The sequence below is a fragment of the Macrosteles quadrilineatus genome, unplaced genomic scaffold (genome assembly GCF_028750875.1).
Source record: "Macrosteles quadrilineatus isolate MER2022 unplaced genomic scaffold, UCM_ALF_1.0 Scaffold_3__2_contigs__length_128488019, whole genome shotgun sequence".
Classification (NCBI taxonomy): Eukaryota; Metazoa; Arthropoda; class Insecta; order Hemiptera; family Cicadellidae; genus Macrosteles; species Macrosteles quadrilineatus.
The window spans coordinates 66,490,548-66,517,414 of NW_026542596.1; the positions used below are offsets into that span (position 1 = coordinate 66,490,548).

Consider the following 26,867-nt stretch of genomic DNA (forward strand, 5'->3'; position numbering starts at 1 on the left):
TGCAGTGTTCACCTTCATATCTGAATCTGAAAGTCCCTGGTTCGAACATAACAGGGTAGATTCTTGATACACGTTTCATTAGGTTAGCAAAGTGTGCTTTCTAAAGGACTAAAAGGTTGAATGATGAATGCTTGAATGAGGGTGCAGATTCGTGTTTAAGTTCAGACGAGTATACTTTTCATATATGGTGCTAAAGCTCGGTACCAAGAAATTTCCATCAAAACCTTAAGACTTCAATATTTGAGCACATTTAGATGACAAAGTATTAACTATATTAGACGCTAAGACTATGTTTGATTGGTGTACACTCTCGATTTACAATAAAGCTATGGATGACGTATCGTAAGTGACAGCAAAGTAAATGAATTCATCGTTCAACGCTCAAATTAAATGGTTCAATGATAAAATCTCCTCCTAAACACTAAGTTCCTCATCTCAGCCCTAGATCCAGACATGCAATGACCAGTTTATGATGGAGTAAAACAAAACCGGAGATTTCTCAAGATAATATTTGACGGAACCCACCATTACGCTTAAATTTTAGAGGCATCCGTCGCGCGGAGGGTCTAGCTCTAGGAGAGGGTCTGGAGGGTATAATTATTTTTGTGGAAGGGGGATGAAAAAAACAAATGACCATGGCGCCCGGTCCTGAGTAGCGGCGGGTTGGATGCTGCGCTGGACCAAACAGTGGTTAGAATATTTCAAACTATACTATAATATTGAGAACATAACTTGTTGGTATTGTTATTGCTTTTAACAATCTTTATTCAAGTCAACTTCGTTAATATAACGATTGGCATGAATTTAAAGTATTTTAGTCTTTTATTTCTTGTTCTTGTGAATGTGATTCAAGCCTTAAAAAAGATCTATTTTCATACCAATAATATTCATCTGTTATCACAAACTAAAGGTAACCAAAAAAATACAAACGTTACCGGAATAGAAACTCTCCTCAAATCAGGCTGCAAATGTGCATAATATTGGATGAGAAGTATACTCACAATATCCAAAGCCAATAGTGTTACTCAAAGTTAAATAACCTTTTAGCTCGATCTATATGGACATTTAAAGCGTCAGTTGAGTAACACATTTGCAAGTAACACATTACCACGTTACTCATGCAGATGGATGGCTCGTGGCTCACGACGCATGCATGAGCATGAGCTTCAGCATGAGCATGAGCATGAGCATGAGGCTATCGTGCATTAATTGGACCAAGGTGTTGATCCTGATCAGCGGCGCTCGTGACTGCGGCGACCGCGCAATAATGCGGTAATTGAATGTAACCATCGCACGGAACCGCACGGAACCGCACGGACGCTCTAACTGGCTCAAGGTCACGGAAATAGCTGTAGACAGGGTTGAATAGGTATGGTCAGTTAGGGGAGCTGTTATCACTGTATGTAATAGCACGTTTCGGAACCAGATTGAATTTGTTCTTCAGGAGGAAATAATCTCCTCATATGCATAACTTATAGTTTGCAGCATAACACAAGTCCTTAAATACTATTAAAAGTGTTAAAATGATAGAAAATTCTGTCTCCGATGTTGCACGAGCGTGTTATTACCAGCAATTCTTTTATTTTAATATTAGTGATTAATAAATTGCAAATAATAATATACATTCGATTTTATACTGTATTTTGGGGAAACAGTCAGATGAACCTTTAAACTACCAAACACAAAATTGTTTTTCTATTACCTCATCTTGAAAATTTTACCTGTTTACGCTTTTATATTTTTGTGTTTATGCTACTACTTTTAGACACCCATAGTTTTCCTGACGCACGTAAATATAGCTTTAGTATAGTATAGGTTATAACATCCAGTTCATCATCAATACCCAGAATATTTTCATGTGTGAAATATTGTAAAAAAAGACGGTAGATTTCTTTAGTGGTATACGTTAGGTAGAGTTTTATATGTGATCGAGACTTGCTCTAACAATGTTAAGATGACGACTTATTGTACTTGGTGAACAGCCGCCATTATAAAGAATACAAACGCACTCCTTGTCAGCTTCAAGTAAGAATATTGATGATCCTAGACAAATGTCAAAGGTAGCGTTTAACATCCATTTAAACATAATCAACATACTTGCAGTGCTTGCATATAGATGTAAATGGGCATCCGCTATATATTCTGTGTAAATGGTTTTTCTTACGCAACATACTATACATTATTTATTACTGTAGCTTCAAGGATGAAAATATAAATAAAACAGAGAAATAGTGTAAAATACAAAATGTTTTAAGTGAAACATTACAATTGTTATTTCCTCAAATTGACTACACCAATCCTCCAATAATTGGAAAAGCTGGGTTGAAGTGGTTTTAGTGCATCATTGGGCTTTTTAATAAATAGTTCTGCATAAAAATAGCTGAACTTAAGATAATATCATAAGTAAAGAATTTCACTCCATTCTATACTCTCATTCGGGTCGTACAGTGTGTCAACGTCTTAATACATTAAGTGAACATCTGCAGAACTTTTTCTAATTGGTATACCGTTACCTATTTCTAATTATAAATAGGAATTGAACTATTACAATATTCGTTTTTACAAATATAAAAATACTTTTACATTGCTAATACAGTGAAGGTAGGTCCTCTACCCACACATGTTGGCTACATGGTGTACTGGGTGTACTCTATTGCTCCAATGTCGCTTCCTACTACGCATGTTGCTATGGTAACGTACACAGCATTAACACCTTACTAGGTACCAGGTACCAATCGTGCCTCCGAAGGCCTTGTATTTAGAAAACAGTTCCGCTGTCATTACCAACTTGTCATTCGAAGATTCGTGGATCAGAAGTATACTGCGTGGAGACCTCGGAATTCTAAATACAAAATGACCGTAGTTATGGATTTGGTTCCTAGGGAAAGTGAGGGTCGTACTTCGTGCCAAATCTCCTCTTTTAAGGACAAGTGTGCATCAGTTTATATCCACCATACCCAAGGCCTTGGAGGTGGAAAGATCGGCAAATGTCCAACTACTTTGGTGACATCAAGCTGATATCCTAAACTGACCTTGCTTTTATTTCATCTTGTGAGTGAATGGTGTCGTAATCGTAAAAACGACGCAGGAAAGGATAAGGTATAAAATAAATTAAACCAGTTTCATGTATTTACAATTTGAATGGTGGAAATGTTTTTCACCATATTGCAAGGAAAATTAGTAGTCTCCAACGATTAAAACTTTTTGGCCGTATTCCTGAAAATTGCAAGTTATTTCAAGAACTAAAGGAATTTATTTCGCGTTATAGTATGAGTTACACAAGAAACAAATGGGTTGCTGGTTTCGATATGACAAGTAATATTTTTTTAGAATTGTGTATGCTTCGTTAAATTTTATTTTGTAAACGATTCTAATGTCACGCACAAGAACTTAAATTTAAATATCAGATGTCCCGAAAATCATTTTCCTAAGTTTAATTTTCTGTGCATTCTCGGCTTTGACTCGTTCGTAAGTAAAATTGTCGTGGAATCGAACTATCGAAATATAATAATACTGTAATAAGATATCATCATCAGCATTGAAGGTAATACAACATCAATTGAATGTGGAGATTGATTAAGAAGTGGAAACTGTCTATAGAAAATTCAAGTACTTGGGAGTAAGGATTAGTGTTATATAGTCAATGATTATAGCTCTCAAACAATAATCTTCCATACAATATATCCAACACTCCATTTGAACGCCTGGTCTAAATTCGTACCTTTTATGTCAGTCACTACCCCCCTACATGGAAGGTAATGAAATTAGGAAAGACATTTTTATATACAGGACAAAAGCTTTATGTGCATTAGAAATCTCGCATATTCCATACAACTTTGTTACCAAATACAGTTATGTCTTCACAACAACCGCACAGGTATTCCTTAGAATCTTCCTTCGTAGGGGATCCGCACAACGGTAGCTCAATGTGTAGTCTCCTACAGCTGTCAGCGTAACTCTAGCGGTAGAAGACTTATGTCCAGAGGAAGTGTGGTCATCACGTCAGCAGCAGAGTGACGTAGGCCGGCTGAAGGCCACTGGCCGTAGGCTGAGCGTGGGGCGAGGACCTACAACCCGCGCATGTAACCCATACATCTACTTCAGCACCTGTACCTACCACTACTGGATTTGCATCTCAGGAAGCGACACAATTAGTTCTTTGTTGCGGAGTTTCAATTGACTTTTGCCGATCGTGAACAATTGCTATCTATGATTGTTTTAAGAATGAAACAGACGTCCCTTCTGTTTTAAACGTTTGGTTGAAAACGGCTGATGAGTATCCAATCAGGATGAATGGAACCCACGAGGAGGAACCAAGAAGATTGTTCGGCAAAGCAGCTTGGTGAATATATCTCTGGACTCAAACCAAGAGTCAAAGAAAGACTTCATACAGCCACATCCCTTTCAAATGTCTAGGACAAGATCACTCTTTGGCTCTGAGGCCATTACTATAAACAGTAATGAGAGGCACTTTTCAAGCTTCATTGGATTTTTCGTACATTTATTGAAACTAACTGCTGTTTAAATTTCCTATGTAAAATTTTAAGGTACTAAATATAACACGCATTTTAAATTCGTTACAAATGTCTCCTATAAAACATTTTGAACCCGCCAACCACTAAAAGTCGTCACTAATATAGTCCTGAATATGATCTACGACTCAATACAAACATCAAAATTTTATTGATGATTTATAAGCAAATTTGGGTTACAAATTAATTTCCTACAAGGGATATTGCTGGATTGACGTTTTTTACTAGAACCTCTTAGCAAATTTTGTTGAATGAGAAAAACTGCGTGATCATGACTTAAGTTCGAGACCATTCAGCTTTTCACTTTAGAGCCACCAGAAACAATTATAGATGAAACGACAAAACTCATACGTCTGGAAACTATTTCAAACAATCCAGATTTCAATTTTATTGAAGATGAGTGTAAGACTTAATAAAAAGTTGAAAATTTGCATCAATTTCAAATTTCGCTCAACATGATCCTAATCCTTTTGGTACGAGGCGAACATTCAAATTTTGAAAGACATATGCTCCATACAGGTCCATAATTCCAAGATGCTTGACAGATTCTACCTCACAAGTCTGCAAGCTCTAGCTCCATTCATCAAACAAGCTAAATGCCAGTTGTACGGGCGTCGGCGTCGGCGCGGCAAAGACACGACACTCCAGCACCTGTTGGTTATGTGTGCGACAGACGTTGCGACACGGACACTACTTTCTCTGCTGCGACATAAATAAAAGTATTTACCTTTACTTTTGTCTGGTGGTTCAATGCAACAGAGTGTGCACTGCACGACTCTTCGAGAAATCCCATTGAAATGTTTCCTTTGCTTGCGTCGAGTACTGCTCTGGAGATTCGTCTGGAGGTGAAAAACTTAAGTTGGTCCAAGGTTATACCAAAAAAGTCAGAGTCATACTGATAGGGAATATTATAAAATAATTATTTTCTAGCTTCATAATGAATTGGTTGATTCACTTGGGATGATATTGGACTATCCGAATGTTGATGATACACCTCAAAATTTGACAGGCAGAGTCCAAGAGTAGTCGGTTCTCTGGTGAAAACATCGCTAATCACCTGTGCCTTTAAGTATTCGCTCCTCAACTCAATGGTTTGTTTAGACACCTTGTTTATTTGTAAGTTCATCCTTTATCTAGAAAACCAAATAAGTTGGGTAACTCGGGGTAGCAGAACTTCATTTCTATTGGAACTCTCCCATGTACGGCCCTTCTAATGTCTATGGACGTATGCATTTCCTGAACGTAAATATTTCTAGACAATTTCCACTCTAATTTTTATCTATTGGAATTTCTTCTGTAGAATGTACTTCTTTTGAGTTCGACATAGGACCAGATCATAGTGTAGAACTACAGTCGCAGTTGGGCCCAAAGCGTGATCCACCTTTTCATCTTTAATTCTCTACGTGCGGATATTTTCCCTGGCTGCAATTATATGCGCACTTTTTATATATCGTCGGACACCCTATTGTTACGCGGGCCACGTAGTTATTACATGTAATTCATTCTGTGGTCCGCCTCCTCTATTACAATGAATTGTCCGGGTATGCATTACATTACAGTTCGGCTGTCGAACATTCGGTCTCACAGGTGGAACGAGGAGCCAGCTGACTGCAACAATACATGCTGAAAAGGGAGAGTAGATTGTAAAAGGGGACATTTTGGTGAAGTTACAGAAAAAGATATGAAAAAAATATATCAATATAGTATTTAGATAAACTATACACAGCCTGTTAGTGTTTTGAATTTGTTTTGTGCAGTATACAGCCAGTGGTGTTCTCAAAATCTATTCAAAGAGATTTTAAGAGTATAAATAATACGTTTTATCCTAATTAAAGAAGGTTAACTCTTACGAAACTGTATCAATTTACACTACTGACGAGCATGGGATACTCTATCGAGCACCGAAATGGGATTTTCATATACTTTTTATCACGATGAAAAAACTACTTCATCACTCCTTTTGAGCTAACCGGGAACTTCAGTTGTAACTTTGTTGATGTCAGGCAAAGTATTGTTTGTGTAGCGAAAGTAATGTTAATGTCAGGAAAAGTCAGCTGATCATAATTTCTTTGGTGTATGGAAATTATTCTCGAATACAGAGTGATGAAAAGATTGATTTTTTAACTTGAGTTTAGTTTGAAATCAAATGAAATGCTTCAGTGACGAACCTAATACCTCGTGGAACTTTCTTTCATGCAATGGGCATGAGTTTTACAGTATTATGTTGATAAGTTTGTTAAAAAATATTATAAAACCTGAACCTGGACTGTTCACATTCACAGTTAAACTCTCAAAAATTGATACTACCACATCACGGACAAAACAAATTGGCTTAAGAATTTTTGCAACCAGTCAAGAGATTTAGTGCTTTTGAGCAGTTAGTAAACTAGATTACTGTGTTCCATAGGTGTTTTAGGCAAATGTTAGTGAGTTTTCTAAAAACTATTCCACTATCAAAACAATTTTGGGTTGGATAGCTAGTGAATTGTATAACACTGAATTCCAAAGAGGTGTTTGGGAGGAGTATACGAGTGGTCACTAAAAACCCAATATTCCTCCGAGGTTTGATGAAGAAGTCCTACCGGTTTGCTAGGAACGGCCAGTCGTAAGTGTTTGGCTCTTGGCGATTTCCTCTAAATGGTAAATATCCACCACTTTGTAAAAATTGCTTTATTAGAGATGTGAAAGTGAGTAATAACGTGTTGGAAATGTTTACCGTATAATCTATGAGGAAATGTCCTCGCGAGAATTCATATGATTGAAATCTTTATCTTCGAATTGTATCCATGTACATGATGAGAAAACACAAATTTCTTGTGTAACCTTAAAATTACAGTTTTTTACTCACGTTTAAACACATATACATCTAATACACCGTTTGACCATGATGATGTATGACTCTCTATATAGGTGACTTTTTAGGTATGGGTTGCTCTTTCAGCCCTTCCTCACCAAATCAAGCCTGATAAACTAGATATGTCCATCGGCTGGAATCAATTGTAAAAATCTACAACTCTAAAAAGAGAACACAAACGAAGTAACCCTAAGAGTATGTTGTAATATTATCACCAGCTAGGTTCCATTCCGGACACGAAGATGCGGTGGGTTGCTGCCGACTCATGAATTATGTATGGATTATTAATTGATTTGTCGCCGTAGTCAGTGGGTGACTGGTCTTTGATCACGTTCTACAGCGGTTAGGTTACCAACATGGACCAACGCGAGCTTACCTTCTGTATTGGGTTTCTGCATCTACATCTCGAGTAGAGAAACATCATCTGGAGCACGCAATCGCCAAACGCGCATCTACTTAAACGTCGTGGACTGAAAGTTTTAAGTATTTTTAACGACACGCTTTGGGTTCAATTACGTAAAATGATTTGAAAAAAAAAACAATTTGAAGATATTTAACTCGGGTAATCCATCGCATAATAGGACGCTGTAAAATTGTCGGATAACTGCATTGGGTTGGTCGGTATGAAAATGCTTCACCATTGTCTGAAATAAATTTGGTACTTCAGTATTAAACGGAGGCCACATTTTGTCAGCGCGCTGCGGCGGTTATGTTAGGTTGGGTTATCGTAAATGTTATGTGTGTAGGACTTTCCTCGCTTCGTTATGAATCGAACGATACTTTCTATTATGATAACCCAACCTAACATAACCGCCGCAGCGCGCTGACAAAATGTGGCCTCCGTTTAATACTGAAGTACCATAAATTTAATGTAAAAGTGTATCAAAAGGAGTAAAGTTTTTGAGAGGTATATACCAGCTGCTTTGCAGAAGAAATGACGTTGGTGGTAGGTAGCACATTTGCTGCAAGTTTATAATTTTCGGAAGTACAGTTTTTGGCCCAATGCGCCGTATACCACCTGGCTTCGTAAGAGAGAAGGTTGCTGACGACCTACCTTTCCCATCTGTTGCCAATGTTGTGAACCTGTGTTGATATTGGGTTACTGGTTTGATGCGAGCCACGCGTTCGTCGTCTTTCCATAAAATCTGAGGATAGTTTGCGAATAAATACAGGACATACCACAATTTTTAGTTTGTCCCTATATGTGCAGAACAATTTATTTTAACTTTAGATCCACTGTTATACAAACTAGAAACTGTTTAGGGCAGAAAACAGTTTCTAGTGATGTGAATGTACCAATCGTGAATATTTACCTTGTACCTTTTTGTTTGAGAAAGTTGTTTTTTAATACATTCTTCATTAAATAGAATACGAAGGTCTAATGGGACGATAATAAACACATGCATAACATTGTAATAGTAGCACAGAGTGACTACTAAGGAAACTGCGATTAAATAAATTCACAAATAAGTTATTATTATATATACAATGATTTATTGCATTACTATACACACACATTTATAAAAAAAATACATGAAAATATATTTGTTATAATCACACTTTTCATTGGAAAGTTCGTCATGATTTGTAAAAAAAAAATTAAAGAACAACTAGAAAGCACGTATAATATTTCAAGTCCAGAAAGTTAAAGCAGCAAACATGTCACAACTGAAACCATCGCTGCATTTAAATACATATCTAACGTTTGTACGATGGAGGAATCATATTTATCCCTTATTTAGCAGAATAATAAATTTGTCACGGAGACTTTCCAGAAGTCCCCTTAAAAGGAGGTCGATTGCGATACTGTATGTAAATCGGAGAAAATAACAACATCGTCGATCTAGCGGCATTCCTTTGCATTGCGGGAGCGATGGAGTAACTGTGTTGAACTTCAGCAGGAGATCAGCATTATTGGAAACGATCTCTGACTGCTTCCATATTTATTAGCCGTTCTAAATGCAACCGTAACTACATTCCCATAGCAGTCAATCTTGCTTCTATTGAGATACCCTAGTGTAATAGATTTTTCTTTACTGTTTGAGAAATTTGGAAATATAGAAATGGGTCGATAATGCATGTAATACACAAGGTCACCTTTTTCAGTAGGTAATAATTATTCAATGCTACATTATCTAATTATACTTAGTGTGTGGTTCTCATGTGACCACCAGCAAGTGAATGGACCACACACACTCACGACGAGATAAAACTATCGCAGTATAGTATCCACTTTACACACGGGCCACGCCACTCTGTACCGGATATAGTGTGTGCTGCGGACCCTGGTGTCGGCGACAGCGTGGGACTTGATGGGGACTTGTCGAACTTTATAGGCAGCTCGAATAATTTACTATAGTTTCCATAATAATGGTTGTTTGGCTTATTCCAAACAATAACTATAAATAACATTAGGTGTTACATACGAATCGAGTGATCAGCAAACGCACTTAAGATATACCATTTCTAAGCAGCATTGACATATAAGTGAGATTTAGGATGTGTGCGGTACATACTTTTGTACCTTTGAAACTAAGACCACCATTATTTACAGAGAGAATAAGTTACTTATGATCTGCTTTGGTACATTATAATCAATGAAGACTTTAGATACTTTACAAGTTCAGACTACAACCACTTAAATCAAACTCATGTAAGGTCAAACCTGTTTACAGTTTTGATGTGTGACTGAAATATAACGCCTTTGGGAATCCTCATACTAGCCAAAGGTATCCTAAATTCTCACTGTACTATCACTATATCTGACGAATCACTACATTACATTATTCAAAGTATATCGAATACAAAGTCGACCACAAGTGAGGAGATACAACGACACTCGTGAGACTCATCTCGAGAAACCTATAAAAACCAGTTGAAAGACAATCCTTGGGTCTGAGCCGCGCGTGGCTCCCCGACCGCAGCCGTCTACACTCTACAGGGACGGTGTTACCATACAATCGTGTTACTATATGTTACAACGCTGTTACAATATGTTACAATCGTGTAACGATAGGTTATGATTATTTTATGACATGCAACATTGCAATTGCAAATGGTAAGATATACTTTACCTACGACCGTTTTCGTTTTTTGTAGTAGCCGTGTTTCAGTTCAGTTTTTGGAATTGAAAAGTTTCACATAACAGCATTGTTTACTTTCATAAGAGCATATTTATACTCATAACAACACGGGTAATGGTCCTGTGAGTGTTTAACGGCTGTTTAGGTTTAAATTTAAAAAGTTAAAATCATCTAATAACAATTTGCAACATCTAATGTGTTAAACACGCCTACGTGTGTACTAATCCTATAGTTTAAATTAGCCCTGTCAAAATAACGGTCCCTAATGTCCACCGAGTTTCCTCATTATCTATAAATAAACCGAAGTGAAAGCTGCTAAGTTACGACTCCTGGCTGTGGAGTCAACAACTCTGTGTGGTAAACACGTATTATAACACGGATTTATTTCAGCCGTGATAACATAGTAACTAATAGCTTAGCTTATTTTCGTGTAAAAGAATGGATAGAGTAAGACTATAACAAACTTTAAGTCATGCTATGGTCATGCTAAACCTACTATGATACAGACTACCCAAAATACCATTCTGCATCATAAGGTGTCGAAGGTAATTAATTCACAAGTAGCGAAACATTCCAAAAAGACTAAAATTTGAGGCACTTTTAACATAACATAAACTGTTATCGTAAAAGTTGTTCTTGTTTATAATAATATTTATAGTGTACAGGGGTTTAACATGTTTGCACATATCATTGGTGTAACATTGTAGTAACATTTTGTTACTAAAACTTTGAGCTGTAAACTGTATTGCTGTATGTTTTGTTACAGATTCGATTGTGCCATGAGACCCATCTCAATTTTCTAATGGTAAGTCTAATTCTTCGTCATGTAGTATTACATACACAAGTGTCAAATATCAAATAGTCCAGCTGACAAACATGTTGTTTTTTGGGGAGTTAGTTCTTTCATTTGATCTTATGCTTATATGAGAACAAAAAGCGCTATTGAATTGGTATACTTGTATGATGTAGGAAAGTCTTGCAATAAATGTTCTTAATAGTTTTAGCATAATTTATTTTGAAATGCAACGAACGAGTTCATACTCACTTTTTGAACTATTACATTTTTGATGTGTAGTGAAACTCATAAGCAACAAATAAATCAGACTCTTGACGTTAAACTCTTTCTCTTCATCACTTCTTAGATGGAGGATCGTACTCGATTGTTTATAGATGAAGCCAATTTTCGTACATCTTCTCTCTTAATCTTAGACACAAATGAGACGAAAGTGCACATAAATATATTGTATTCATCCATCATAATGATTTGATAATCAGGTTCAACTATTTAACCCTTCTCTTCTTCTCTTCATTGATATAAGATCTCACCAAATCGTTTATCGTCAAACACAACTTTCCAAACTCATCTTTAACAGTCACAAATAAGACGATAGTGCACATAAACATATTCTAATCATCCGTGAAGACTTGATTCTATTCTCCAACAGCACTTGTGATCGTTAACTGATCGATTACCTCTGTAAGTGTGTGGATAGAGTCATAAAAGAAGGGGGAAAGTCGGTGCCAACAAGTGCCGTAAAGATATCTACGTCGCCCACACTCTCCGTGGGAGTGGCTAAGAGCTCAATTTGAGCAGCTGAGCTCTCCTTAAAGGTCTATCGATCATTATCAAACGGCTGAATGGTCAAAATGAAAGGGCCAAATGCGTTGATTAAAAAGACAAACGCCTACAAGTTTTGTAGCTCAATTTGCAACATTGCACAAGTCCTCTAACATTATACCTTCTATATTTTTAAGCATCAACTAGCAAGATTTCTCTTCTGATTTTCTAACGATATAATAATTACCTAGGTATCTTCGTAGATTCGCATAAATCTAATCATTTTATCTACATTTATAAAATCTTCTTTCAAGTAAACAAACAGTTAAAAAAAGTGTAAAATTTAGCCTAATAGTGGAATTTTAATTTATCAGGCTGAAAATTGGTGGATATGTCGTTGATACAGCTGGGAACGTCATACTAAAATTCCCAAAAAATCCCACTTGGGCAACATGCCGCTATCTTGGAAAATGGCTGCCATAATGGATTTCCCCCCTTGTGTCATATTCAAGCATAAAACCACTCCTAATTGTGATAAAAACGTGCAGTTTCTTCAAATTTATTTGTCGGGATCTAAGTCAAATATTTAGAGCCAAGCAAATAATTGTGTATAGTAATTTAACATTTTTATGCAAAAAAATAACAAAATAATAATTGATGGGTAATACTAGTCTTGCATTCAAAATTGATTTAAGACCTCTTTTACTCATCGAGGGAAAAACTGACCAGCATAATTTAATATTTTAGAACAGGTCAAGACGCTCAAGAAAATGCATTTATATTTGTAGACCGCGTCGTGGTGGAAACTGTAAGAGAATGCTGTAAATGAAACGAGTTCACATGCAGTATACAGAAGTGAGGGGATATGTTTCCACATTAAAACCCTTTAAGAGATCAGACAAGATACAGTTACATTTAGCCATGGGAAATGTGGTCGCTGTGCGGGGAGATACTATTCCTATTAGCCAAAATTACATTAAGCTTTTCTATCAAATCATGTGTCTTGTCCGTAATGATTAACAGTTGTAGACATGTTTTGAATACGTGTTGGCGCCATAACCACCAGCATTATTCAACGATGTGACCATTAGAAAACCCAACAAGGCTGCGTTAAGGACCGGGGACCATAAGGGAGAAATTGTTTCCTCCTTGGGATTGTCTTCCACTAGTTTCAAACTTTGTGATACATCGTGGGCATCTTCTTCACAGGGTAGTATGGCAAAAACTGGCTATTTTCTCTGACATTTTTGTAAGGCGTACCAGACATACATAGTAAAACATTACGGAAATTAAGTCATTGTTGTTTTCGACAAATTCCAGGAAAGTACGATGAAGGATGTAGAACACGTTAGGCGAACGTTTAAAGCGACATATGCCGAAGTTCTTGTTGGTTCTGATGTGCAAGTGGTATCCCAGCAGCATCTATTCTTAGTCAACGCAACCAACAAAACAAGGTTCATTGATCAATTAGTAAGCCATCCAAACAGAAACTGAATACAAGCGGTCCATGCGAAAGCTGATGCAGACCGTCTAATTGTCCAAACAGCCATCCTACCAGCCAATGAAGAAAAACTCTGCAATTGTTAGAAGGAACACTGAGGCATTCGTCCTGTTATTGCCCCTTACTGACCCTGACAAAAATATCTTGATGTTCATTCCACTTTCAAAAGCTCATTAGCAAAAGATATTTTCATCCACAGCACTGCAAAATAGTATGGACAATGTCAACGAGCATCTTCTTTTCCTGCATTCTACGTCCGGTTGTCACCTGAAAAAAGCCAAATATATACTTTTAATACTGTTCTATGAATGTACTGTTCTATGATGATGTTCAGCAATCATCATCAGACCCAATAGGTGAATGTGTGGAGTGTCCAATCGAAATCGATCACCACTTACCAACTTTTATATGTATTTACCGTCTTGTAAGTCAACAGTATAAGTGTAAATATATTATTACAAGTGTCATTAGACGTATATATTTTGCTTTTTTCGGGTTCACTCAAAAGAAATCGATACAAACAGTACCTGAAAGTAATATCAAAACGTCTTTACTTTTAATTTGACCTTTCAACACTTCTACCGACTTCTGAAGCTGCTAGAGAGCACAACCTTAGAGTGTACCACCAGGTTCAAGAATGGCTAGGGGTTTCACTCCACCTACAGAGTGGGGATTGAAAAAGAACGAAATAGGTACATTTACTCCAATTCCTACTTCAATGCCCCTTTACCTGACAACCTCCTCAACTTTACGAGATGTGAATGTAAGACTGGATGTAACAGGTATTGTGGATGTCTGAAAATGGAATCTTGTTCACGATTGTGTATCTACTGCACCAACGGTTGTGGTAACAGTATCAATGCCACATCAGTACTAAATAAAGAAGGGGACATTAATGTACCTGATTTACCAACCCAGTCCAGTTCTGACCGGGTAGTCAACACAACCGACATGCAAATGATTCCATTCCACTTTGCAGAAAGAGGAAAAAGTCACATCAGAGAAAATAGTTTTTATAACTCACAAACTTATAAATTGTCAAACAGAATATATTCAGTTTTTTTTGGAGTTTATATAAAAAGAAAGTAAGTTATAAAAGTAATACTAACACAACTGCTTATTTACTATTAGTAATTTAATTCCATTTACAGAATTTTATTACAGTCACCACCATGATGCGGTCTAAAATGTACGCTCCAATCACATGTCCAGCGTCAACATTACGGCATACTTATAGACCAAAAACAAATATAATTACATATTCTTGTGTGCCTTGACTTGTTCTATAAGATTTAATCAGAGAAGTTTTTTCCCCGATGAGTAAAATAGGTCAATCAATATTGAATGCAAGACCAGTATTACCCTCCAATTAATTTTGTCTAATTCTTAGCATAAAAATTTGTAATTTCCATACAAAGCTATATATAATGGCTCTAAATATTATAATTACATCCTGACAAATAATTTTGAAGAAACTGCACGTTTTCATCACATTTAGGAGTGGTTTTATGCTTGAATATGTGACACAAGGGGGGAAATCCATTATGGCGGCCATTTTCCAAGATGGCGGCATGTTGCCCAAGTGGGATTTTTTGGGAATTTTTGTATTTATTTATTCATACCAACGGTCAAACCAATACATAAATATGACAAAGCATTATGACTTAATTTAAAAATAGACATTTTTGAAACAAATTAAGCCAACTTGAAGTAATCAATAAATAGATTAACAATAGACAACAAAAAGATTAAGATATAACAAGATGAAGGACATAAAAGATATAAGAAAAGGATTTAAGACATAACAAGATATAAAATGTAACAAGATATAGATAACAAGATATAGATATGCGATATAGAATACTTTCATGATGTAGTATGACGTTCCCAGCTGTACGTACAACATTTCCACCAATTTTCAGCCTGATAAAAAAAATTCTGGAATTCAACACTATTTTCCTGCACTAAGTGGTATGTACTAATATGTTTTATGTTTATTATAAAGTTATTTGAAAAATGATCATAAACTGAGACAAGTTGAGGAACTTGCGGGAAGTTACACTGGTACGTTTCTGCACAAAAACTATTTTAATAAACAGTTAACTAACAGTTATTTGGCGTCTTGATATACTGTACATGAAACCCAATTAGGAAGAAGATATGTCAGACAATTGTTGAAATTACATAATTAAAGCTTAAAACCAGAGTATAGTTTCTACTCGTACTTACATTTTCTTGAAATTCTAAATTGCATAACTTAGATTCCATCAAACTATATTCTATATGGGAATTATTATTGTATGGGACTATAGGGAGTAGAATTGTTACCTCTCAATAACAGGGCTTGAATAAAACAAAATAAACCAAACTTTTCGTCTATCATGAGTTATCAATTAGTAGTGATAAGTGGGGGTCGAGTGTCAGACAAATTGGTACCTTGTAGTCCCAGTTTATGGGACGGCCTCCACTTAGAAACACGTCCCGAAGTCGACTTTCTATCTCGTATTTTGGCGGGTAAATTAACACCCGGACTGTGTTAAACGCGGGACTTGCTGTAGGGTGTGTATAAGTCGTAGTCGTCGATCTTTGCTTTTTGTGCCTTTCGAAAGCGCCCCTAAAGCGGAAGATAAGGAACCAGAGTGTTCACAACAAAATTATGTTGCCTTTATATATTGCAGCTTGGGAAAAGAAGAGGAAAAAAATTAACGCATTATTTGTTTTTCGAACTTTATTTACTAAATTGTTTACTAAATTGTAACTGGTGTGATTCAAACTGAACACGAATGAAAATGGTGAGCATTTCGGTTTTAGGGTACCGGTATATGATTAAATTCTTAGTTTGTTAGTTATGATTACAAAAATGACTTACTAAAGCGAATTAAAACAGACACTTTACCGCTGATAGATTTGTATAAACACAATAACCTCTTATGCAGACATATACCCATAACTTTAATCAAAAAGGTTAGCCGTGTTTCAGAATGATGATTGTTTTGTTACTACTTCTAAATTTTAAGTAATACTTGAGAGAACCAATAGTTGAAGACGACAACAAATCGCCGTCCACACAAGCTCAAAATCGATTTAGTTTGTTTGTGATATTTCTAGGGTACTAAACACAGGGTTTCTAAAAGAGAGGAGGAAAATAAACCCACAGCTGTGTCAACTCAACTTTTCTAGTCCTGGGTGCGGGCAGATATCATATTATCTTTACTGCTCTGGTTTGGGCACTTTCGAGGCGGCATCCTTTGCTAAACAAGGACCGGGAAAGTGGCTTAATGGACTGGAGATTATGTGCTGACAAATGACAATAATACTTACACTGGGAAATTAACAGTTACTTAATTGGACTGGCGACCTGAATCTGAAAAATTTGAATTAATTTTAATTTAGAAACCAATTACTTGAACAGAAGTGGATTATCTTCGAAAGTCAGAAATTGTAAGAAAAACGATTTGCAGCCTTCAATATGTGGAACCTATCAGAGCTTCCCTCGCTTATTAACATCATTGACTAATTTAAGGAAATATATTTTTGTATTTAACTGTTTAAACTAGGTAAACTGAGATAACTCCTTTCTGACTGGCGTAGCAATGATAAGATCTTTAGGTCGACCATAGTAAGGGACAAGGACAAAATGAATCAATTCGGATCAAAACTTAGGCAAGACTTGGAAAAAAATTATGCCAAATCATTTTTCACTATACAAAATTTTGTTGAAAAGTTAACCAAGTTAACAACAAATTTAAACCTAGGTTTAAACGGATAAACAATTAGATAGGGTGTATACAAGGGTTTAAACTGCAGAACGTGTCTAAATGTAACAATAATTACTATATCCCGTTAGGCGTAACGTAAACTCAACACCAAAGCTCCTCAGTAATCCACACAACATCCATTGTAATCCCCAGACCAACGCCTTGATGACCTCATTCTAATACTTTGTCGGTTACCGAGAAAAACCACCTCATAAAAACAAGAGAAAGTACATATAAACCCATGAAAGTTGTACGGCTGGTGCGACCGGTAAAGTAACTATGATAATCCTACAAGGTTCGCTCAAAGTGGGCTGAGCAGAGTTAAACCATTAGTTTGGAAACTGGGCAAATGATTGATTCGCAGGGTATAATATAAATTGTCTTGACTCGGCAGGACTCCGTGTGAGGTGTAATGTTTCAAACAAGTCTGGGGTTGAGCAAGAACTGGACGTAGTGTGAAATAAAAGGTCCATTGGAACTCCGAGTGTTTCTTATCTTTTTAATGGCTTTAGGTATAGTTTAGAGGTATTAAATGGTTCCACGTATTTTTAAGTTGTTGTGTCCTTGTCTTCTTTACTAAGTTAAAATAGAGACTTCTATTTTTAAGAGGTAAGCGGCATTTTTTAACCTTTCATTTGTCCATGTGGGCTTTAAAAACCTGTAAAGAAAGGGGTGAGTCGGAACAGTAAGAAAATGAACTGTACTACATTTATTTTACGGAACCGGGACTCGAACCGAAGACAGCATGTTTCACAGTCCATCAGCTTCTCGCCCACAAAAAAATAACAACCCTGAAGAAGGCCACCCCTTTCGGATAAATAAAAGGAGGGTAGAGCCAAGAAAAAACTTGAATTCAATCTTTTTGGTTACGGTAGTCTTCAGATAGTCAAATACAGTATAGTGTGATCAATGAACCATCGCCAACAAGGTCCTACAGCGGTTCGTGATGCGTGACCTCAGCTTCCCGTAGGAAATATCTTGGTTACTGGGAACACTCAGGTCGCCCCCTTCCCGGCACATGCACTCAAACTGGGTTATGTAACATGCATCGGCTTATATACTGCAAGTAAGCCTCTCAATGTATTGTACAATAGTAAGCATGTTTTACGAGTGTTTCATGTTTAACTAAGTTTGGACACGCTTCCATGGGGAAACGTTTGTGTGCGTTACACTCTTCAATTATTGTTCCTTAGAACAAGAAATAGATTAGTTGGTAAACATAGGTCTATGATACGTGGGATGACAAGAAAAAGCTAGTAAAAAACAATCTTAAGTTTCTTATACTGAATTGAAACATTCTTTAAAATCTTCCTCGTATAGTCCAAGGACATCCATGAGAGTGGCTTATTTACAAGGGAGTATGTTTAATTCACGCCCATACCAACATCCAATTCATTGAACCTCTTATACATGGTGTGTCTAAATGTCCATCCACGTATAAAGTAAACAAAAGTAAGTAGGTCTTTTTATAGAGGAGCAAGAACTCTACATTAAAGATCTCTTCCTACTAAAAATAATGTCAATTCAAACGACATGTACTCTTCACCCTCTAGTATTTCCATGGTTAATGCACAATCAATACATTTGTAGCTAATATTTTGTAGCTTATAAAGTTTAAATTAAAACAGGTGTTATATTGTTGCGTTATTGCCAGCTTCAACAATGGCGAACCTGTTTAATAGAGTTTTGTTATTTCTTACCAAGACCTGATTGGAAGAAAATCGGGAAACAACGTAACTATTAACCCAATCATGCATTGACATGTAACATTTTACCGCATTCCTTACGAATGACAAAATATTTGACATAAACATTATTAATGGAAGACTTTATCTTGCCCAGTAATTGACATGCTATAATCAGACCTGGAGATCAGCTGTTCAGCAATTAGCGTGATACGAGCAATCTACGCTAAGTCACGTGATGAAGGTATTGTTAAGCGGCTCGCCCGAGGACCACTGTGAACCAGTCTTGATTGCCGAGGTGCACTGTGAACCGGCCTTGATTATAGGCATTGAATGTGTGAGCATTTGATATCTTGTGATTGTATGCACCGGTCTACCACACGGTTGGTAATGGAGTGTATTTATGTTGAAAATTTATGTAAGAAAATTACGTTACTGGTTTGAGGGACTGGAAGGATTATTCTTAGTGAGAACCCTCATTGCTTGGGAGATCTACTAGGTTTACAGTATGTAAAACAGATAGTTTTAGGAGTACGCTTGAGTGGATTATTCACAAGAAAATCAGGTAATGTAACTTTGAATAGTCGTTTGATCAACCAAGGAAGAATGCGTAATTTTAAAAGTAACGTATGTATTAGTAATCGATACAACACTTTCTACAACACACAAATGAGTCAAGTGAACAACCGGAATTCCAGAACCTTTTTAAGATTAGTCACAATCTTTCCACAAATAAATCCTTTCTAGACCAACGCTCATTCTATCTGATGGTTCAAACAGCAGTCATTTCTAAAAGCAAAAGATTTTAGGAAATCTTTTAAATTTTTTTGCTAGATCCCCTATTACAGTATAGCATTTCTACGTTTTAATCAGGTTCGATAAGTTTTGCAGCAATTTAATAGCTTATGCAAGATTGGTAATTCTGCTGGTTCAAAGTTTACTGGTTAAGTATAAACAAACTATTTTTAATGTTTAATATTTCTTCCCACTTATATTTAATGTTTCTTTACCTATTAGCATCACGTCTTTAAACTAATCGTGTAAGTGGAAAGCATTTATAATCAATCCTCCCATAACCAATCCAATTCCATACGTCACAAACACATTAATCCTAATCCTGACTCGGGTATGATTGTGTCAGATGCTACAGAAAGGATTAGAAGCGTCCAGGAGAGGCGTCCCTCGTCAGTATCCAGGACTCCGGGACACAAAGGACTCCCAGGACACACAGGACAATGGAGTAGATTACAGCTGGTCTGTCTGTATGCAAATAATCCTGACAGAAGGAGGTGAAGCTCTGGGAATCACAGCAGCGATTGCCGTCTTGTTAGTTGGTTGATTCGTATGAAGAAATCAACGAGTTATGATTACTATACTCGGTCGGAAATTACTGTTATTTACCGGCGAGATTGAAATTGTATTACTTGTTTTATTACGTCAGTAATGACTTTGTTTAGAGAAATATCCAAGCATTGCGATTGATTTATGTAGAGTAAAGAGTTGCATTAATATGAAATAATTTTGTCGACTATATATTTTCTTAAATCAATTTGAAACCAAGTAGATGACTTAAAAAAACCAACGTCTTCTTAATTAGTATTTTACTCAGTATTAACGTAAAAATATCTTTCAAGAACCAAAACAATTACTAAACATTATATCTGATTGCTAAAAGATATTATGGAACTGTTCACACCGAAACTCATTTGCATTATCTCAGTTTCAACCTTCCCAGTTTGTAATCTAATTTAATATAATTTATTTGATATTTTAATTAATTGTAGAAAGCAATAAACATACGTTCTTTCAACCGTATTTTGCATATTTCGTCTCAATAAATTAGTCATCAGTACACTTGTCTGTACCTTCTACATAGTTTTTTTTTTTAGCGAATTTCCCTATAGGGAAGTAGCTATTACCGTAGGTGGCACGGTAAGAAATAGACCCGAGACCAATTTACTTTTTCATTTTGATGTCCCCAGAGGCCAAAAACACCATTCGTTCAAATTTTTATATATGTATATATATATATATATATATATATAGACTTATATATATATATACGTCCGTGAACGCGATAACTTGAGTAATTTTTGTCCGATTTTGATGAAATTTGGTTTAAAGGTGTAAAGCGGGATAAACTTGAATGAGTTCGCGAACCAGCATGATCGGACCATGGGAACGGGGCTTTACGGGGGGTCTTATGGGGTAAAAATTGGTTTTTCTCACTTTTGACCCTCAAAACACAAAATTTCCCAATTTCTCTTTAGACCTTTTTAAAGAGCTTAAAAAAACAATTAATTTAGTATATAAAAGTATTTTTGTTCGGTTAATAGTAACAGAGAAAATAAAAAAAATTGTAAATTTAAAATTCCCATGTTATTCTTATGGAGAATATTGTCAAATGTTGTAGTTTGCTTGTTTATGGAAATATTTTGTATTTTGATCAAATTTATTTATTTTGTACTAAGCTATCAATATTTTACAAAAAAAAAACACACTTTATTAGTTTCCTTGTAGCAGCAAACCTAGGTACTCGTTAAACCTAATGTTATTAAAATAAATATATTTAATTGAAAATCAATTAAGACAAATGGAAATTCGCTTAGTCGGCAGGTTTGCTGCGGCGGGGGTATTTTTAAATATGCTTAATGGAATTTTTAAGTGAATAGAATATAAAGAGACGTTGTATGACATTGCAGTTACTACTGCCAGCAGTTTGAATTTATTAGTCGTAAGAACAGATTAAATATTCACCCCCTATACTAATATTACTCTTACTCTCAACCGTAGCGATACCATTCACTTCGACGTGGCACATCTAACAAATATGACAATTTAAAGAGAGTTGATTTATCGAGCTATAGGATTTGTTCAACACAACTATGTTTGTACTGTATATAACAGAGGATGCGGATGTTAGGTTTTTTGACACACAACAGAACTTTCGGCCTCTCCAGACACCAGACTCACATTCCTCCGGACGGCTGAGGCTTGTAAACACTCGCGTACTCCAAAGTGGGCCGCACATTTGTCATGTGATGTGAAACTGACCTTAATTCACCGACAAATCGTCACCACCTCGACTTGCGTCACCTGCCAAAATCTAGTGCTAATGCGCCACCAAACACTGCCCAACTTCTCGTCTAATTGCTCGTTATGATCGACGTTACCACTTTTTCCTCTCTTGCATTTCTTTGCCAAACAACTTTTACTCGTGTCCTTTTGTTGTGTCATTAATGAATTACCACTAATTATGCACTTTTTTCGCCGACTGGTTTGTGCACTTGCGGCTTGATTAATCGAGATTTCCACTTTAAATCAATTCTTGGAACAGGTTTTAACTGCAACAAATTAAATTGTGAGAGGTCCATTTTTGAGATTTGCTTTTAGAATCGGTTGAGTTATATGTTGTGTTTCAATGTTTGATGATGTAAGAGCTAGACTCCGTCTTAAAAAGCTGCAGTTTCAAGAGAACTAAGTGCTGACTATGTAATCGAAAGAGAATGGTAAATTTTTTACCCGTTGCGAATTATTTTAGAACTCTTAACTCTTATGCTGACACTACATGACTAATAAAACAAATTTAAGCTTATTTGATTGATAACTGTAATATTTGATCACAACGCGCATTTATCTAATATTCAAGTTTGCTTAGTCCTATAAAACATTCATCATGATCCGTCATCAATGTGACTCAGTTTAGTGCATTCAACGATGAATACATTGTTTAACCGAAAAGTGGCCTTAAAATGAGAGTCGATGATGATAAAATATTTATACTACTCTTTTTAAAGAATCATGCCAATCCAGCTAACTGATCGAGGGGTTTTTGAACCATCGAACACTTCATCTCCAAAACGTTCCTTCTACAACCTACGAGACGCATACGCCTTTCTAATCCATGTAGATTAATATATCCCCGAAACGCTAGACCAGATACCAAATCCGGAACGAGATTCCATCGAACTATCGGACAGTAGTGTAAACGGTAGTGACCATAAAAATCGAACTGACCGTAAATATCGTAAGATGTGGCCAGTGTAGTGGGCCGGGTCCCCTGTGGGCTGACACTGTAGATATGTCAACAGATATAGACCAGTGGCAATATACAGATCACACCTGCGATACCCCACTTTCGCATGTTTATGGACGAACCGACACGATTTATGACGTCAAATCGTGGAGTGATACAGTTCGTGTGTGGTGAAATATACATCATAAAAGAAGACAAAAATAGTCAAACCTCACAACGTTGATCAATAAATTTTTCCATATAGAGCTGTTTAAAGTAATGGGTTTCTAATACAAATCACCATTAAAGAATTCAAAAAAGAATCTGTTGATTCAATCTTGGTACAAAATACCATTTATTCTTGACGTCATATTCAGAAAATATTACTGAAGCTGTCATTTGGTGGATTTTCATAAAATTAAGTTACTAGGAGTTTGCTAAAGTATTTACCTTTTTCCACCTGAAAACCCAAGCACCATATAAAATTCCTCAGACAAAATGGCTTTGATGAATAACTCGGTTGATAAGTCTTGACAATTCTTAAACATCAGCTAAACGCTCTATTGCCCCTTCCAAACGCACCATTGGTAGGGGTGTTTTTAGATTGAACTGGTTTGTTTTAGTGTATCGTAAAAATCAAAATTGGCAACGATTTACAAAAGAGTTTTCCATTCTGTGTCACAGGCTAGACAGGCCCTTCTGAAATATACTATGTAAGGCTCGGATGGAAGATGAAATGAAAAGGATTTACCTGAGTTGCAGAATTTGCAAATCTCAAAGATATCTAGCCATTTGATAAGTACTAGCCAAGACCCAATCAACTTGTAACCTTAAAGTCACTTCCATTTTCTCTAAACACTCTCACCGACAATAATTAACAGTCGGTTTCCACTCCCACGACAGTATGAAGTTCGTGGAGGCAGTCACAATACAAGTCCGCCGGTGGCACAACACCACACATAAATTACCCGCCAGTTCAAAGGTCATATAGAGCAAGCCACTAATTGAGAGTGTCGTCAGCGAGCAGAGAGCAGCGCGGCATCTCAGAGAAAGTCTCCGTATTCAGTCATTCGCGCGGATTTAGGACCCCACATGCCATTTCAGACATTTACATAAACGCTCGACACACTTTGCAAGATTCGCCATCCATGGGAAGATTTTGACCTTAGATTCGGAAGATTGAAACTCACTGAGTTTGCGAATTTTGTTGGGAATCGTTTTTGGGTGGGTCTTTGGGGTAATTTCCAAACGTGAAGCATACGTCAATATTGATGTGGAGAGGTTGAGCTGGCTTAAAACACTCCAATCAATAGCTTCTACCTTAAGGTGATCGTGACGTTACGGTAGGTGATGATGGTATTGGGGCATTTCTAGAGCTTAGTCCTCTTCCAGTGCATGGTTGAGATCACAACAGTGAGCCTAGAATAATCATTGCGAAAACGCACACCGTAAAAGGACTGTGACACAAAAATCAAGTAAATATTATTGTTTTCCTTAACCAAACGTAATCATAGTTCCCACGGTAGCTTGGCCAATTACTCATAGATTAATGGCGCTGTAGGCCAAAGTAGTGTTTACAGCATATCCCGTTTTCATCAACCTTCCTTCAACTATTACACGTTACGCAATGTGTTGTGGCTTCAACTTACCTTCACTTGGGGTTTTGTCTTGTCTGCATGAGTGTTCAAAAGTGAGTGTTCTTTTTTCGAAACTTCGTCTCATCGTCTGGAGAGACATTCTACCCCTTTGTAAACACCAGCACAACAGCTTCAGTAGTTAATCTTTTTCCAAAACAGACAAGGAAGCATCAGTAAGGTGCGACCCAAGGCTAACAGTGACCACAAGTCCAAAATAGGAAGGCAGTCTTGGTCATACATCAACGTAGCCTTGCTGAAGTAATTGTATGTTGGTACAGCTACTTCAGACACATTACTGACGTTGGTACCACTGTTTATGCCAGTATCACTGTCACGGTCTTCAACTTCTGGCTCTGATATTATATGGTTTTGATTTATCCTGACAAATTGCTAGTTTATCTTTGATCTTATAGGACTACTTAATATTGCTGATTAAAGAAATGCTTTCAAGTTGGTACCACTATTTAAATGCCAGTATCACTGTCACGGTCTTCAACTTCTGGCTCTGATATCATATGGTTTTGATTTATCCTGACAAATTGCTCGTTAATATTTTATCTGGTATGACAACTTAATATCGCTGATTAAAGAAATGCTTTCAATATATAACTAAGGTTGGTACCACTGTTTATGCTAGATTTATTTTCACGGTGTTTAAATTCTTTCTGATTAAAAAGAATGTTGATTTGATTCACCCTGACAAATTTATTGTTGATCTTGTAGATATAAATATTTGATATCGCTCATTTCAAAAGGAGGTTTCAATTACTAAGGCTGGTATCACTAGTTATGCAGGTTTAAATTCTATCTTGTTCAAAGATTTATTGCGGAAAATTTCCATCACGATAGTAAAAAACAATACACAACGTTTCGGGATCTAGAATCTGATCCCGTCCTCAGGTGAAAAACTTAACTAACACATTACAACGCACAATACACAAACGCCCAACCCATGTTGGAATACACTACAGAGAGTAGCAGTAAAAAAATATGCACTATATAGCAGTCAAGTGATGATACAATAACATGCAAATAATAACCAACCACAAAACACTATAGTCTATAAAAGGTGTAGGATAAACAGCTCACACTAAGGTAAGGTAAATTCTATGGTATAGAACTTATTTGACGGATATTATATTTTTAATTAATTCCGGCATTTTGACATAAGATATTAATCACATGTTGGAATCTATTCTTATGATATGAAGTTGTAATTCATATAAACTGTAGTATGAACTTGTTAGTTTCCTGTACTGTTGTTGATTGTATCTTTCCATAAATGTATAATATTTCTTGTGCTTATTCTATATACTGTACACATATTATGTAACATATAGAAATATTTTCAGGAAACCTACAGGAATAGCTTATTTATTATGGGACCTTTGCTATAAACAGCTTGTTTATTGACCCACTACGTTGTGTTAATTTAAAATTAACATATAAAAAGTTATGAATAAGTAAAATCTGTCCAGATGATAACTCATGGTAATTTTTAAATAATCACGCAAAACATAAAGTTTGACAGCTGCAACAGCTGTTTACTTCCTGATGAAACGCATTAGACTTGTCTTCGTGCCCGCATTGCACACTGTGATTTAGAATCAGCTGATAAGTCTCAGCACCTGGTTATTATCAGCTGTTCCACTTATGTGAAACTGACAAGTCCTTGACAGTGCCCTTACCTCCCCCCCTCCCAGATCTGGTCAACATACTACACCGTGACTGATTTGAGAATTCAATCCTCGCTTCCAGGGTCAAAAAGTATCGCAGTAAGGCGTTCCCCGATATTCAAATTTCATTTTATCGACCGCGTCCCAAGGTTTATCGCGGTTTAAATGTCGGCAAGTGTTATTAGCCTCGCAGGACCGCCCAAACACTGTCCTTTCTCCCCGACACACAATGGATTTTCACCGGAAAATATCCTCGGGTTCACGAACTTGAAATTATTCTGATGAGAATAAGCTCACGCTTCAAAATACTTTTGTAATGTCTTTTAAGGTGTGGAGTTTGGGACTGCTATGTTAACTGAACATCAAAGGTTTTAGGTCGTAAAAGTACTGTATTCATAATTTACATTTACAATATGTTAAGTTAACTTTTTTCCATTATTTTGCTGAACCATACTCACAATTCTTGTAAAGCCGATTGAATTCCCAATATCTTGACATAAAATGGCGTGAGAATTTTCTATCAAACCAGGGAGAGACTTTACACTAAATAGATTGTATGCCCTAAACC

The 26,867-nt window shown here is 36.4% G+C and overlaps 1 protein-coding gene across 1 annotated transcript in view; it reads left to right on the forward strand.

The window, feature by feature from the left end:
- Window positions 1–26,867, forward strand: part of LOC128989693 (cadherin-99C-like) — a 131,672-nt gene that overhangs the window by 18,650 nt on the left and 86,155 nt on the right. Inside the window, exon 2 of the mRNA XM_054411691.1 lies at window positions 11,236–11,274. The gene's annotated coding sequence lies outside the window, so the exon portion shown is untranslated. The remainder of the gene's footprint in view (window positions 1–11,235; window positions 11,275–26,867) is intronic.